Source organism: Mesoplodon mirus (genome assembly GCF_964341445.2).
Source record: "Mesoplodon mirus genome assembly, contig: HAP1_SCAFFOLD_1635, whole genome shotgun sequence".
Lineage (NCBI taxonomy): Eukaryota > Metazoa > Chordata > Mammalia > Artiodactyla > Ziphiidae > Mesoplodon > Mesoplodon mirus.
In genome coordinates, this window is record NW_028294582.1 from 37,518 (window position 1) to 54,581 (window position 17,064).

Sequence of the window (17,064 nt, forward strand, 5' to 3'; positions counted from 1 at the left end):
CAAGCTCAAAGAGTTTTCAAATTGGTGAGTAGAAGCTCCTTAGGTAAAGGATTAACTATTCGGCTTTGATTAGACCATGAAGGAAGTGGCATTTGGTCGATTCCATCAACCATCATAGGAATGATTGAATGCGTATTTGGCCTATACACTAGCCAAAGGTGGCCCAATGATGTTTCAAGTTAGTGCTTTTATCCTTCCAAACAAGTTTTAACCAACTCGTCATCCACGGAGAGATGAAGGCATGGTGACCTTAGATGAAGGGATCGAACCTTTGTTCGATACAGTGCATATTGCAAATTCACCTCTAATCACTGCTCTACACCAGCCCCTCCTGAGGTTATATATATGTATATATATTATAAATATATAAATGTTATATGTATATATGTTTGTATATATGTTTGTTTGTATGTATATATACATATATACAAACTCCACAAGTATATATATAAATGGTACACCAAAAGGTTCAAAAGTTGATGGCAAAACGTTTAGGTTATACGAGTTGTTACGATAGAGTCGAGTATCTCTAATGTCTTCAATGATAAAACATATGGAATCATAATAATAAGCTGGTACTCTTAGTTTCCTTCTTCTTAGAACAGTTCCGTCGCGAAAAGAACTAACCCGTTTGCAAAAAAATTTTGCAAACTTTAATTTGTACAAAATAAGCTTCTCAGGCGACGCGTGATATAACGTCTGCATCGGGAAGCTGTATAGATTAAATATATGGAGAAGAGCAATAAAAAAGTAGTGGGTGGGCGAGCAAAATAAAGAGCTGAAAGGAAAATGAATCATGCTAAATAGAACGATAGCAAAATAAAGTCAAAGAACAACCGTCAATGTGGCAGAAACCTTTGAAACCATTTCATTGTCAGGAACAATTGTCTTATTCATATCTGTAGTTTTATCCTGAACAGAATATGTTAGCCTTGAAAATAAATCAGGAAGACAGGTTTTACAGAAACACTTGAAACTTAACCTACCAAAGCATTTTCTGCCACAGCGAATCCAGCCTAAACTACAAATATATTGCGCAATGTTATTGCGGCAACTATAAAAGACAGCTCCTACCATGATTCCACCACTGCTACATGATTTAGTGGAAGAGAGATTACGCGAGGTACACGGCAATGATGGTTTACTTAAATAGAGCAGTGTGAATGCACCTTTTTTTACTAATTAAGATATATGCACTGACATATATGAAACCGGAGGCGCAAAAAGGTGATTATGATCTTTTCTTGCCTTCACTCGACTTTTTCTATGCTCTTCCAACACCTTCATTAACGATTCTGTGGAAGCACCAGAGGGTTGTTTCTGAAAAATTTTTCGTTTTAATTCTGGAAAGGTGTCCGACTAATAAGAAACATTTTCATAAACGGGTTAAAAGATTCGACATTAGAGATAATTCCACCGTTCTTCCAAGAACTCAAACACCGCGATCTCTTTTTTAACGAATAAATAACTGAGAAAAACTATGCTGTTTTTCATGCCAGGGTTATCAATGTTTCGCAAGAATTTACTAACCTAACTTATGTGTAATAGTCACTTTTAAATATACTTCTTGCTTAAGTTAAGACAATAAATACTCGTTTCAGAATTTTTGATTATCGAAGATACACTCTTCGTTAGGATCAAAGGTATTCCTTTAAAACCTCTTGAATTGTCCTTATACTTAAATGAAGCGATCCCGTCGTTTCCGCAACAGAGTGCTCATCAAGTGTAGATGAAGCTAAAAAGAAAAAACAACTTTATACACATAAAAGGAACCCGAACTAAAGCCAATTTTTCCATGTAAATTACCTTCAGGCAGGATCAGAGATATACCATGGAATTCTTTAGCAAGATCATGATGTCGAGATGTAGCTTTGGCCATTAAGGCTAAAAAACATATATGTATATATACACATATATGTATATATATATATGCATATATATATGTATATACACATGTATGTACGTGTGCATACGTATACATATATATATATATGTAAAAGAGTGAATATGCAGTGGATGGCTATAGAATTAATATGAAAATGCAGTAACGCACAAATAGGAGTGCTCGTTTGTACGACTCCTGAAGATGAAAGAGAAGGGTTTGTCGGTTCGTTGGTAACATACGATGAATCCAGAATCCGCTTGGGAGTACTCCAACTATGACTCAAATTAAGCTGAAATTTGAACGCCTCAGGAAGCTTAAAACATACAGTAACAGTTCCAAGAAAGTTCTTAATCACTTTTTGCATGTCTAATAGCATGTGATCGTAGTCTTTATTGGTAACATACTCGTTATGTTTTCCTTGTTTACGATTTTAGTACTAACGGAAACCTGGAACAAGATATTCAATCGTTTAATAATGATAGAACGAAATACTTGTGATTATACCAACCGCGCCGTTGTTGCTTTCTGAAGGTGCTTCATTAGCAGCATTCAAGCATGTTCCGTCAGATTTCGGGCAACAATCACCATTATCCTGCAGTAATATAGTTGATGAAACGAATAACTGAGAAAGTTTTAAAAGACATACCGGCACTGGAAGGCCTTGGGAAAATCTAGCCTTATTTGTTTTTTCGCACGAAGAATGATTAATAATGGACTGGTGACTGCCTATGTTTAAGACATGAGAACGCTCCTCAGAGCTGTCCCAGGATAACGAAGAGATATTCGATCCGTATTTTACCACTTTCATAAAGAATACTAAAACCCTCAAGGATCAGCTGAATCTACCCCCAAATTCAAAGACTAGTGGTTGGAGGCGATTCCGATGGAGCAAGTATTGGTATTAGCAAATATGAGATATCGGGTGATGTAACATGTATAATAAAAAGTATAGTTCGATTAACTTGTCTAAGCCTAAGAAAGAGTCGCTATAGTTACTAGTCTTTAGCAAATTTTATTTATCGAAAGCACAAATTTAAGTACTAATAATAAAACCACTACTTTATTCTTCTATTATAAATACACCTGTTCTTCGTCATATTTCACTTGCAGTGTTCAAATGTGTAGTTCGTTTGCGAATTTCTCTAATTTTGAATGAATTCTTTTCTTAACGATGTTATATTCTAAAATTTTACATTGTTCTTAAACGTGTTCCTTTCTTTTTGTTATGTAGATTTTTACAGGCTGTCTTCCATGGCGGTTCATAGTAGAATAATAATATAAAAAAAGACAAACCACGTGCATCAAGAGGTTTTGAGCCCAAATAGAGCGATTATCTGTTGATAGCGAAATTGAGAGCCTCTCTGTCGATCGTTTCAATGATTTTGCTTGCGGCTCATCATCGACATTCTGCATTCTGCATAGACTTTTCGCTTTCGGTACATCGTAGAAGGACTTATCGTTCCGTGTTTTTAACATCGATGCATTCTCGTTGTTGCTAACTTCACTACGCCTTTGTGCTCTATCGGCACTGCGAGACTTTCGTTCTTGTTTCAGTTTTTTTCTTCTCTCTTTTTCAACCACGATTCCTCTACGTTCCTGAGATTTGTCAATGTCAACTGCTACTTCACCACATTCCTTTCTGTTTTCGCCCTAAAAATTGCTTCCATCATTATTCACACATGTGAGCAGCAATAAGCCTACAATTTTATTTGGACGGTTCATTTTCGGGCATTGGAAGGGTAGTGGTTGAAGATGTTGTAAAACACATGCATAATAAGTGTAGTTTTCCACGCCTAGGGCCAGCCAACCCTCCCAACCATCCGAAATCGGCAGATTGGTGCCAGATTTATTGGGACAAGCCTCCTTCGATCTACAAAGAATAGCGACTCCATTTGAATGAATATGTGAGAAAACTCTAGCACAGCTATCAAAATTTTCCAGCAATATGTGTAGATCTGTAAATGGATACAAGGTAAAAGCAGTGCACATGGCCAATTCAATTACCCATTTCTATTCCAGAAGAAAACAAACGCACACGTTCCATAAGCTTGAAACGTTTGGCGTTGAACAATCCTTAGAGATACGCCACGCATTCGAAATTCATTAATTTTTTACTTTTTTTTTTCATTTACTAAAATTGACCCAATACATATTTGGTCCAGAAAATAATTCGTTTATGACCTTTTAATATACGAGGTATAGTATTGATTGCCTAACAAATAAATCTTGTACGAATTCGCCTCCACTGAATGAATGGCGGCTTGGTCACGTCGAATTGCTGGGTCGACTCGTGACCACATGTATTGCATGGCACTTTTATCCACAGCGCTTTTCCGCGCACTCTAACTTACCTCAACTTTCCTTCCCACCGTTTCTCCACACGATTTGGTAAGTTTTTCCACTTTGTACGGTTTGTTATCTGAATTTTTGGCGTTGATATGCACACATCGCTGCTCAAGGAAAACGAAAAATCTCACACTCTGCTAACCTTCATATTACGACGATCTGTTATTCCAACGTATTTAGTATATTTTAAGTTTTGTTAAAATTAAAAAAGAGCTAATGAAGAAGTTTGCGATTATTCGGCACACATAGAAGAAAAAACATAACTAGCCTCGAAGAACAATTCTACTACCCTCTCTTGAACTTTTTTCGCTTTTTCTTTTTCGTAGTCTTCCTTAAAATATCATCGTTATTTGATTTATTTTTTCTAGTTATTCGTCGTAAAGTCGAAAAGAAAAGATGTGATTTACAAATATGATGAGATAAACTCCATAATCGTTGTTTTGTCTCCGACACGAAGAATTAATGTGTGACAAAGCAGAGAAGCTGTTATACCACTAAGGTTAAGTATTGTTAACCATTTATTTTTTGCATAGGTAGGTTATATGTTATTGCCTTCGCATTCGTATTCTCGTCCGATCGATACCTATCGTTTGTGCGCGCATCCGCAATGCTGTTACGGCTCGCTCAACCTATCACAGGTGTATTTTTGCTCTGCCTACTTTCAGTCTATGTTAATTTTGTAGCCTTTTTTCTAACTCACAAAACTTTATGCACTTTTTGGCATAGCAAAATGTTTGAAATACAGACTTGGTAAGTTAGAGAATAGTTCTACGTAGTGGTTTTCTATTGTGGTTGTTAAAAATTGTAATTATGCATCAGAAAGAGAGACTTGTAAATTATGTAGTTAGGTACATAGAAAAGTACACATGCGATGTACACATGCGCACACACATTACATTTATGCACAATTGAAAAAAGCTTCAAAAATTTTTACTCACTCACCGACATCATATGATTCTACCTTCTACACCGCAACACCGCAAATAAACTAAACCTCACTCAGTGCTGTTGTATTATCATCGTCGTACTGAACAAACACCAACCAATTCATTCAAAAGTATGACATTATCAGGGCATTATCAAAGAATGTTTTGTAACAATTTTTTCCTCATTGGTATTACCAGCCCTTAATCAAAAGTATTTCCTAAGCAGAAGTGCTCGCATCTTACCTCTGGTGGTACGTTCTTCAACGAAAATGCGAATGCTGACAGAACCTAAATCTTTAAACTGTGGTCCGATATATATACATATAAACGTTTGTTCATGTGTACGTATTAAGGTATACCTACGTATTTTCATGTGAATATTTGGGCGTGTATATTTGCTTGTGTGTGTTTGTATTCTTCGTTCGTGTAAAGATACTCTAAAAATCTGAATTCATTTTTTAAATTAGCGACTCTTCAAAACATTCTCATCGAGAATGGCGTGTCATTGGTTTACTTGATATGATTTCAGTATATCGTTAATAGCGAATTAAATAAAGATTCAACACCAGCTGTTGAGGAGACTGGTCCGGCAGCATCGGATGAGCCAACTGGATCAATCACCGAGGTTCGTTCATATTTTAATCGTATGGTTTCGTAATGCTAGCGGAATAGCTGTGTAATATAAAATGATTCTATATACTGTACATCTAACTAGGTAAGCATTTACAAGTATTATACTGTATACATGTGTACCACTGCTGCTAGTATAAGTCGCAGCTCGTTATTTCCGTGCGTCGAACACAGAATTCAGATTGCTTCTACTTCGAACGTCGACAATAAAGAAAATAAGACAAAAGAGTCGGATGATAAAAGGAGCGAAGCTGTCGAAGATGCTGACTGTGAAATTAATTCACAATCAAAATCCTAATATTTCATATGCTCTTATTTAGAGACTATTAGCAAGCTCCAATCACTCCAGGTTAATATTGATCACATCACGCATCATTTGTTCTGGTTTTACTCTTGTCTTCAGTACTTTGATGACAATTTTAATCTGTCGTTTTGTCTTGTCGAAGATCTTATTCTTGTCTAAGTTGGATTCTGTAGTCCGTGACTGCACTGGAAATGTTGAAGTAGGTACTTTTTCTGACACTTCCAATTCAGGGCAACAGATTGCTGATGGTGAAGTGAGAATCATCTTAGAAGAAATCATTGAAGCTACGACTATAAATACTGTATTTTCTAAGCTCTGAAGCTCAACATTTGCAATAATATCTTGTTTAATTGTTTGTTAAAAAAAGAATAAATCATTGAGAAGACTTGTACGAATGAAATTGTAATGTAGTTGAACACTCGGCTTCGTCAAAACGATTGTCTGAAAAAATGCTAGGTGTTCACATAACTTGCACCCTTTAAACGATTTTTCTTCACAAAATATTCAATAAAATGTTTCTCTAAAATGTGACGTTTACATTTTACATCATTTAAACATGATTGAAATCCGTATCGTTTACAATATACACTATATATATATATATATATATATATATATATACATATTACAATTATTGCAGTGTACAACCTCTACATTGACTACATCTAGTATTGACCTGTTTGGTACACATTAAAGTAGATTTTTTCGAACCTGTTATAACAGGCAACACAGCGTCTCTGTCATTCCGTTGTCTCGAAATTCTATCAGCCTTTTCAAGTACATGGCTAAGTGATAGCGTTAGGACACTAATAATTTCATAAATATTCAAGTACACTCGTATCTTGTGATGTCTGAGAAGTCCCTGGTAAATTCTGTTGGGAAGTTCGAAATGTAATCTAATCCTATGAAACCTGTCTTCCATATCGTTGAATGAATTATAGGAAACATGGAGGTGAGCCATAACCTTGAACGTTTATTTGTTAACAAAACTTGACAGCAAACGACGATGGATTGTTTAGACCTGATGATAATTCTAGTCTATAGTAAGCACATAATGAGTTATGATGGTTTATCCAAAACTCCCAATAATTTTCCGACAACTAAAGTACTTGAGCACCGCGAAGAGCTTGGAGACTTAAGAAAGTGACTTAGCTTTGTCGCTTTGAGGTTATAGAACAAGATTCTTCTCGAATACTACTTTTGGTGTACATTTGCTTCAAAATCCACATTCAAGGAATATGCAAAGAATGCCCAAATTCCTAAATTTTTTGACATCATAAAGTATACGAATATATACATATATATTAGAAAAGAATGCCTTTTTTGAAGAAAACAGTGGAATTCTACGATTTTTACTTTGGTCATTAAATTTCAGAAAATATGCAAATGCAGTGTATGGCAATGCTGTGTTAGGACTTTTATAAATTCCAATTTTATGACATGTTATGCAGACAGAAATCATTGGAATTAAATCCATCAATTAAGTGTGTTTGTTCTTAATTCAATGTTATCCTCAGTGTTGGTGATATTAATGCCTCAGGGATGCGCTATGCATTCGAGCTAATACATATTAGAGATGATTGAATGAGTATGACATTTAAACAATGACTTTCGTTGGGCAACTCACCTATCAAGTCAATGTTTTTATCCTCCCAAACATATCCACTACCAATTTTTGGAATCCGGAATGATGGAGGCCTCGGTTGCCGAGAACACGAGATCGAGCCAAAGGCAACGTGGCCAAGCACTGAAATGCACCCCTTTGGTAAAATTGCGAGGTCAAAATTTTTGCGTATTATTGAGTACCATTATTTAGCTCTATTCTTTTATTATACAATTAGAAAGTTTGTTTCTCCGCAATTAAAGTACAACTAGACGTCGTAAGGATCTTATCGACATACGGGATGAGAATAACAGTGCTTGCAAACAGTTATGTCGATTGCCTAATTGTCGTTTTACTTTCCACCGCTTTTAATTTTCATTTTCAATGTTATTGTGGTTGTTAATAGCAAATAAACGAGTTGATTGACATTAACACCGAATTTCATTATGGTTCCGCCGCTTATTCTCCTCTTTTCTGAGGAATTGCTGTAGCTGCTTCGTATTATCATTCATACAATTTCGAGCGAATGGAAAACCCTACATTTTCTGTCAACAATATTTTATATGGATATCAACAGGTAAATTTGAAAATTCACATGTATTTTGTAAGGATATTTGCGTTCTAACAGTAACACTTTAAGATGAATGATAAAAAAAACCGGTGTGCTCGAAATGACGAAGCTGAATTCGTGGACCAAAATTGCCAAGAAAAGAAAGTTAGAACTTCATTCACGAAAAATCAGGTTTATTATTTATTCACATAATTAGTTAGTAATGTATTAGGTTGTTCGGAGAATAATGTTGCTTTCGTAATGTCATTTTTCTTCTACAAAAGGATAGAGGATAAAGTGGTTGGCGTTGATCAATCCCTAATAGATGCACCATGCATTCGACTTCATCGGACATCGTAGAAGTGATTGAATGATGTCTGGCCTATACTATAACTTGCAGGTGCTGCGCGATGTGTCAACTCAGTGTTTTTTATATCCTCCCATACAATTCTGGTACCAGTTTGCTGAACCGGATGGATGGAAGGTTTGGTGAGCCCAGGGCGTGGGATCGAATGAAGTGTGTATTGAAGGACACCTCTAACCACTGCTCTACACGTGCCCCTATCTTATCTCTCTCTATATCTTTTTCTTGTATATGTTTTAATTAATTTCATAATTAAATAATGCTGCCAATTATGTTTTTGACATATCTAAAACGTTAGAATTTCAGGTGTCAAAAGAAAAATTTCGACAAGTCTATTTCTACGATTTCAGACTGGGACATAGAGTAGCACAATTAACGCATGGGGTCAAGGAGCTGTTAACAAACGCACAGTGCAACGTTGGTTTCAAACTTTCACCGTGGAGAATCCCACTTCGAAGATGAGGAAGGGCACGTTAGACTGATAAACGTAACGATAATAACGGACACGTGTAGCGCAGTGGTTAGAGGCGCCCTGCAATGCACAATGCATTCGATACCGCGCGGCGGGCTCACCAAGATTACTATCTCTTCGGAGTCGGTAAATTGGTACCAGAATTGTATGGGAGGATAAAAATACTGCCTTGACACATCGGCTGGCCCCCGCAAGGCATTGTATAGGCCACATATGCATTCAATCACCTCTATGATGTCTAATGAAGTCGAATGCATGGCGCATCCCAAGGATTGATCAACGTCAACCACTTCATCCTTTATCCTTTAACATTAATAACAGTATTATGTTTCTTGCTAAGCACATTTCTACCATATATCGTTCGATACTGTGGAGAGGAATTTGCTTTTTTTTCTTTTTATAGGATTCAGAATAATTAAATTTATTCAAAAGTAGATTGTTGATTGTTTGTTATGGTTTTGGTAAATTCATTTGTTGATGACTGTTTGTATGTGTGGGCGAAAACCATTAGTGACAAGGAAAACACAAGCTGTTTGAATTGCAATAAATTGTTGTTGGCGCTCGTGTACAAGAAACACGTGACGACTTCTAAACGGGTGTATTCTTTTAGCATTTATCTGCGGCATTCTTAAGTGATTTTCCCTCTTTATTGTGATTATTTTCGAAAGCTTTCCTTCTTTTTTGTTCTAGCAACATGTTGAAAAAGGTTATATTTGCGCGTTTTAACAATGTTAATTAACAATCTTCTTAGCCTCATCCTTGTTACGGTATTTTTGAGTGCCTCCTATTCCAATATTGTTGTCCATGGCAGACAAGAAGTTGTATCATGTTAACCAATTCTCTGTTAGTCAGTCGTCCAAACTTCAACTGATTAGGTTTCATTTCTATTTTGACGTTTTAAATCATCTAACATTTTCTTTTCTATTGAATCTGCTGTGTGTTAGTTACGCACTTAGATATCTAAGTATACCGTCCTCCCTTATTCCTAGATCTGCTGAACACATGGCTTTAGAAACTGCTTTATTCTACCTTTATTAATACCGTTTGTCGTGTATCAAAGTATGCAACCTTACGTCTAGCATTTCCGCTTCACTTATGCTGTATAAAAGTCCGAAGAGCTATGCTCGTAGAAATATCAATTTCCTTGGCGGAGTCTTGCAAACGATCCAATGGTAGCTGTCGCCAAAAATAGCGAAAATAAATTGTCTTATTTTCATCACCTCAAAAGAACTTATAATAAGGCAACTTTGGGTGGGATGAGCCAAACAAGGTCACTAAATCTCAGCATCATTCTAGCCATCTAGGGTCTGGTGATAGTATAAAGGCGTATTGTACATACGTCGCTACAACGCATACACACTTGCGTCTGAATCTTTGACTAACGATGTGATATTAGCTAAGAAGGTTAAGAACGGTATCACTAGATAGGCCGAGATTGGAATCCTCAGTGATTTATGATGCCGAAGAAAAAAGGTTTCTCGAAACCTCAAGCAGTTGAAGAGACTCTTTAAATCAACGTCTCCATGTCAGTGCTAATAAAGCCGATAATTTAAAAGCACAAGTCCGTCGGCAGAAGCACTCCGGTAGATACCCAAACGCGGAGATGCGCGAGCAACATGCCGATCTTGCAAAGTCCTTCAGAGAAGGGATAAAAGGAAGGACGAGAGAAGAGCATCATTACTGCGTTAAGATGCAAAAGTCAGAGAAACATAACGAAATCCCGCCCAGTTATAACCGATGGAAATTGCGCTTAAGAAATTTACATATAAACATAGAACGTTAGTATAAATTGTCTTTTTCAAGTCTGTCATATTCGGAACTCTTCAGCTCTGATTATCGAAATCTTATCCGCAGCTATAGAACAGCCGTGACTTTGAGCATGTATGTGTTTGGACAGCATAGTATTTAAGCAGTTCAGCTTGCTATTTAGCAGTTCTCTTCCTTGCTGGGAAGATAGATGTGAATATAGCCCGTTCCTTAGATTTATTACGTTCCGAATTCTTATAATTTTGTCGGCGAGTGTAGCGCAGCGATTAGATGTGTCCTGAAATTCACACTGAATCGATCGATGGTTCGATTCAGCGCATCGTGCTCACCAATCCTTCCGTATCTCCGAGATCGGAAAATTGATAATGAGAGGGTAAAGGCATCGACTTGATACATAGGAAGACACCGCAGATCAGTGTATGGAGCAAATATGCATTCAATTACCTCTACGATGCTTGATGAAGTCGATTGTATGGCGCATTCTTCAGGGATTGATCGAGGCATACCACTTTATCTTCGCTTTATTAACTTATTATTGCAAGAAATTTTTTTATCAGGAATTATCGCGAGTACTATTGATCAGGAACTGTTCAATAGAAAACAATTCATAGTGGTTTTACATGATTTTGAGATGAATTCATCTGATATTATGATGCTACCGCATGTAAGTTGCCGTTTAACCCAGCGGCTAGACTGACTTGGTGTGTTACATTATCATAAATCTTCAGCCTCTTATAATTATCGTATTTTTGGCGTCGACATCACTAATAATTCTTCTTACAATTTCCACTAAATTTTGGATTAAAAAGTTTTTGTTAAACCTACCTAGTTAAGAAAAATGTAGTGTAAAGTATTTCCTGTTTACAAGCATCACTTTCTTTATCTGGAATGTGCTTCAAGCTTTCCTTTAGTGTGACGAAAGTTCTATTCCTCACTAGCTATGCTTGGAATCGATTTCGTCGATTTTATCCCTCATCTGAATCATCGTGGATAAGATTTGATGATGGAGTTCGTTGATCCGTTTTCATGTGAGGTTATCAATCTCGTTCTTTATGGGCGTCAGTTAGACACTCTTCGGCAAAACGACACCGTCCACTCTTTCTGGAGTCTCAGTAAGGGAGCTGCTTGAAAAAGACGTGCGGTTCTTATTTTTAGACGGAATTTCTCATTTCATGAATGGTTACATAATAAACAGACGAATGCACAAAAAACGTACATGGCTAAGTTTCATGATTAGATCTTCTCTGTAAAAATGAGGTAGAAACCACTTTTTATAACTCGGTCACTGAAGCCGTGCCCATGGTTTCTTAGATTGTCTGTATTCAAAATGGTAAACATTCTTGCACTTCTAGGATCTACACTTTATGCCCTTTTTCAAGAATAGGTTCAAGGTAAGTATTTGTGTTCTCTTACCTACAGCAGTTCTTCTGTTATGTTTTCAAAGCCAAAATCAATCTTTTTCTTGACTTGATGAATCTATGGTTTCTGTTCATAATCATTAATATCACTCTGGGGTTTCCACACGACACGCGTTTCATTCAAAAGTTTAATAATTACCACTAATTAACAAAACAATAAGAAAATACAACAATGTTTGAAGTGTAGCTTTTAAAACAAGTTTTTGAAATGGAGAACATATATACAATTGAAGTTATATGAGAGCTTGCAAAGTATTTTGAAGAAGGTTCAGGAAGCATTTAGTAAAATGAAAGAACAATATATAGAATTTAATGACTAACTATGGCAAGGCATACTGATTTTCATGCCACTTCAGGTGTTATCTTTTACTACTGCTTGAGAGGACGATTCCTATGGCAAAAAGCGTCTATCATGTATAAGGAGTACTGGGAATGGGAGCAATGGTTGAAGCATAAAAATCCGACACTACCAAAACGATGGACGTTGTTTAGTGAAAAAGCATTTAAACTTATGAAAAGGTAAGTTTGACTAAAAATGTCGACTTCCGGACTTCTATTTTTCTTTACTTTTTATCCAACTCTTGCGAACGAGTAGCATGAGCTACATAGTAATCGTGAAATATTACTAAGATCTAATTTAAGCGGCTAAAATCTGAGATAGTTGTAATTGCTCGTGCATTTAGTTTCCTGAGGACAAGTTCGGCACTTCCATGCTGCAACACATTCAAGAGTAAGCCTATTGTCTCATATTGCCGTTACACATAAAGAGTATGTTGCTGGTTTAGTGAGATCTCTTTCTTTTCCCGTTATAACATTATTAGGAATTTCTCAAGGTTTACAACTTAACGACTATGCTTCACAGGAAAATAGCTATTATTCTCAATAATTTATAACAGCTTGGTTTTTGGATGGAAATCTCAAACTCGTTTTCAATTTGGGCGATCATCTGTCGGAAGAAACTCTGTTGTACATCACAGTTTGACAATCAGGAGCGCTTTCATCCCGGTCGACAAGTAAATCATTGAGGACAAAACAAAAATGTTACATTTCTAGTGCTTAAAACTTGTATAGGAGTCTATTTTTATTATTCAGTAATTGAGCAGAAAAATTACTTGTTTAAATAATTTTCGAAGTCTTAAGATAGTCGTGGAAGAAGAGCATATTTCTTTTAGAACGTTGACGGCACGAGGAAAAGACCGTTGGTCGGCTAAAGATATGAGGAAATTCATTTCAAAGGAGAAGCTTTTGAAGCCAGTCAAGGTAGAAGAATCTGCATTAAGACATTATCATTTCAATGGTTTAATTTTCACATTTCATAAACAGTTCTTAAATGCAATTTTTGATCACCCAACATTCATCGTGTTCTTTGTTTACTTCCTTTTTTTTCGTTAAGATTTCTGTAGCATTTCGTGCTATCACTATCACTTTCCTCCAACATTTCTTGTCTTGTGATGCTTATATGTACATAATTTGATTTTTTTTCGTAGACTTCTGAAGTTTTGACGAGCATTTTTTTAAATCTTCCATCATAGCCTTTTCTATGTGAATAGATGAATTTTATTCAAATAAATCTCGTAATTACTCGTGTCAATGGTGGCAAATGATGTAACGACTTTCATACTCAATCACAAGGTCACAATCTTTCTTTTTATCTATGCAGCTAACAAAAATTTGCACATAGTCACTAATTCCATTAATCTCTAACTCAAGACAGCTATGCTTCAGTTTAACATGCAAGTTTTATCAAATCACTCTGCTTTCAAATTATTCTAGTTCATTTTAGAATGAAGCGGACGATGTGTTCGCATATAGACCGAGTGAGATCGTTAAGGTGAGCTCTTAAATGCAGATGGCGACATAATCTTAGAAAGTCAGCAAGCATTACGGTATACTATCGATTTTTTATCTCTACCGTTCTTGACTAAGCAACTACAATCACTTTAGCAAAAAAAATACACCTTACCTCTTGAGGGGTTAAGGATATAAGTGCAATACATCCATTTTCTAGTTCTTTGATTCAGTTTTACTTCCCTTGTTCAATATTTATCAATTTACAGAATCAAGATCAAAGAAAAGATAATGGGAAAAAGAAGAGAACACTGAACATTGGATCAGCGCCACATTGTCAGCAATAGCGGAAATTAGCGAGCAAGTGGTGTCAGCTGTGACGACTAATTCCGTCATATCGCTTGTATGTTTTTGCATGAAACCAACCAGAAATGTAATTAATAAAGTAATTTGAAACTGTGAGAAGTTATTCACTACAATCTTTGGCTTCATTATACTACAATAATATAAAGTATTGAAAAACAGCATATCGATAGAATGTTCCATCGATATAAAGTGTATTAATATTGAAACAAAACTCCTCAGGCTCTAAGTCTACGTGAATAGAAGCGTCTTCGACGGGGATAAATAGTAAATTATTAGTTTATGTTTGTTTGTTGCTTTTGCGCAGTTGTTTCAATCAAATAAATTGTTCAATTATAGACTAAACAGTAGATGTAAAGCTTGCTTCGTTGGGTATCGTGCTATGATTTCGAACTCGTTTGAGGTAAATTCATGATTTAAAAAGTATTCACTCCAAGTTCTTGGAAGAACGTTTTCTCTTTCAAATTTTAGCATTATTATACATCATTATCTATATGATTAAATTTTTAAAAATATTTTTGTTACATTTCTCCTCGTTATTTCACAGATGAGCTTCCACAAAACTGCAAGCCAGAGCTGAGTTATAAGAGGCGATACTGATCTCTTGGTGCCTGTAAAAATCAGATTTCACCCATTCTGTAAAAAAGGTGATATATACAAAACACTATGAAAAGAGTATAACATATGTAGTGTTTTCTCAACTGAGTTTCTCAAATATTTGTTAGCAATAACATTACTCATCTGCCGAAAGTTGGAAGACCACATACTCGTTAGCGAGGAAAATCCGTAAAAAGCTTATGCTCATTGCTTGTGAGCTTACTTCCGAAACACACCAAATGAACGTAATGCCTGCTTGGACGAATATCATGGTAGTATTCTTTATTAGAATTTTGTTCTATCATTCCTATAAGTTTCAGCCTGTGTCACACCTTACATCATTATCAATGAGGAAGACTGAGTCAACTAATATGCATTTCTAAGAGCATCATCCTTATTGTTACTAGCCAAAAATTTGTGCAAGAAGCTTGATATCACTTAAAGTTATAAAGCTTAGGTAAGAAAGTTATAATTCCACAATTTCCAAGACCGACTGTCTTTTAACCTCGGCATTGTTTAATACTTCTTGATTCTTCTTCTTTGAACGAGCGCGAGGTTGTTAAGTTTATTATGAGGCTGACGTTTCGGCCGTGTCGCCTTCTTCAGAGCCTGGAAAGGTCGACTGACAGCGATCTACCAAGCCAAACACGTCAATAACTCAAACAGAGAAACTCAAAAACCAAGTCCTAACCGCGTGAATAACATCGAATACTCACCACTTCTCTGCCTTCGACCAACCGCTAGGTTGTGTCTGCGGAAGAGGAATGAGGTATACTTCCTTCTAGAGTGCCCCTTTATCAGACTAGAAGATCAATCTGATATATTGTGCGAAATCACGTGTGATTAGGAGGCACTCTTCCTTGCGGTTCATATTTGGGTTTTTGAAGTTAATCCAAAATGCCTCAAGAACCCTGCGCGTCGATATGCTAGTTTCTTGCGCAAGAATATTAACCTTAACATCAAAATCCTCTCCGTTGTGTCTTTGTGTCCTATGCGTGCCTAGTGGAGTACTCGTTTTGCTTTTAAATTTTCCATCTAGGTGTTCTTCTATGCGGACACAAAGAGGTCTTCCCGTTTCGCCAATATATTCGTCTCCGCAAGTTTTGCAAGAAATCAGGTACACTGTACCTGAGATCATGCAATCACCGTCTCTGCCCTGAGGGCAAATGCAAAATAATATAATAAATAAATATAAATAAATAAAATAATGTAATACAAATACAAAATATTATACATTACATGTTTTACACATACATTACATGGACGATGCAAAATTTTTAATAACACCAGTTATTTATCTGTAAAAAGTGATCTACCAAAGTAGGAAAGTACTAGTAAGTTTTCTAAGGTGTGTGTACTTTTCATTTTAAGCTTATTTCACTTTAAAACATTCATCATGCCATCTCATTGTGTCATTGGCCTTTTATGTCAAGAAAGTGATTTGGATGTCCGATGGCAAATCTCGATTTTGCTGACGTATGACAATGTGACAATTCATTGTGACAGCTTTCTACCAGTACATCTTACATAAGAGATCCAAGAACAAAACCAAGTTCTTCAGAATTCACAAGTTATTCAGGATGTACTGAATTTTAGTGCAGATGTAGTGCATTCCATAATGATGCACTTTATGTACGAATTTCTAAATAAGAGAAGGCATTTGTACACCGATAGCGTTGGTATACAAGTATTCCTTTGGCTGAGGACTTACTGCATAGAAGGACCTATCTTATGGGCTGTATTATAATATCGCATATATGTATGTTCTCGAACAGTAAGGGTCTAAACCAGCAATAAAAATTGGTGGTAATAAGAATTAATAATTGTTTCCAAACAGAAAATCTTCTCACCCCTAATGTCTGAACAGTCTGAAGAAGAATTCTCAAAGAACTGCAATGATGCTCTTATGTATCCAAATTATTTCCAATAATTTCACTGTCGTGAAAAGAAACACAGTAAGTTAGAACATTTATCATTACTGATTTATTATTACATCATAGTGAAAAGCTGTCCTAAGGTAATGAACCTCAATGTCTAAACAAGGGAATATC

The 17,064-nt window shown here is 36.0% G+C and overlaps 2 long non-coding RNA genes across 2 annotated transcripts; both read right to left on the minus strand.

Annotated features, from left to right (window-relative positions):
* Positions 1 to 985: 985 nt before the first annotated feature.
* Positions 986 to 1,276, minus strand: LOC309798091. Its single transcript, XR_014292947.1, has 3 exons — positions 1,202 to 1,276; positions 1,075 to 1,144; positions 986 to 1,016 (listed from the first exon to the last, which is right to left on the minus strand). It is a non-coding gene; the product is annotated as an uncharacterized lncRNA (long non-coding RNA).
* Positions 1,277 to 1,649: 373 nt separating this feature from the next.
* LOC309798092 lies at positions 1,650 to 2,157 on the minus strand. The gene is made up of 3 exons (XR_014292948.1): positions 2,054 to 2,157; positions 1,807 to 1,884; positions 1,650 to 1,735 (listed from the first exon to the last, which is right to left on the minus strand). It is a non-coding gene; the product is annotated as an uncharacterized lncRNA (long non-coding RNA).
* Positions 2,158 to 17,064: the final 14,907 nt, after the last annotated feature.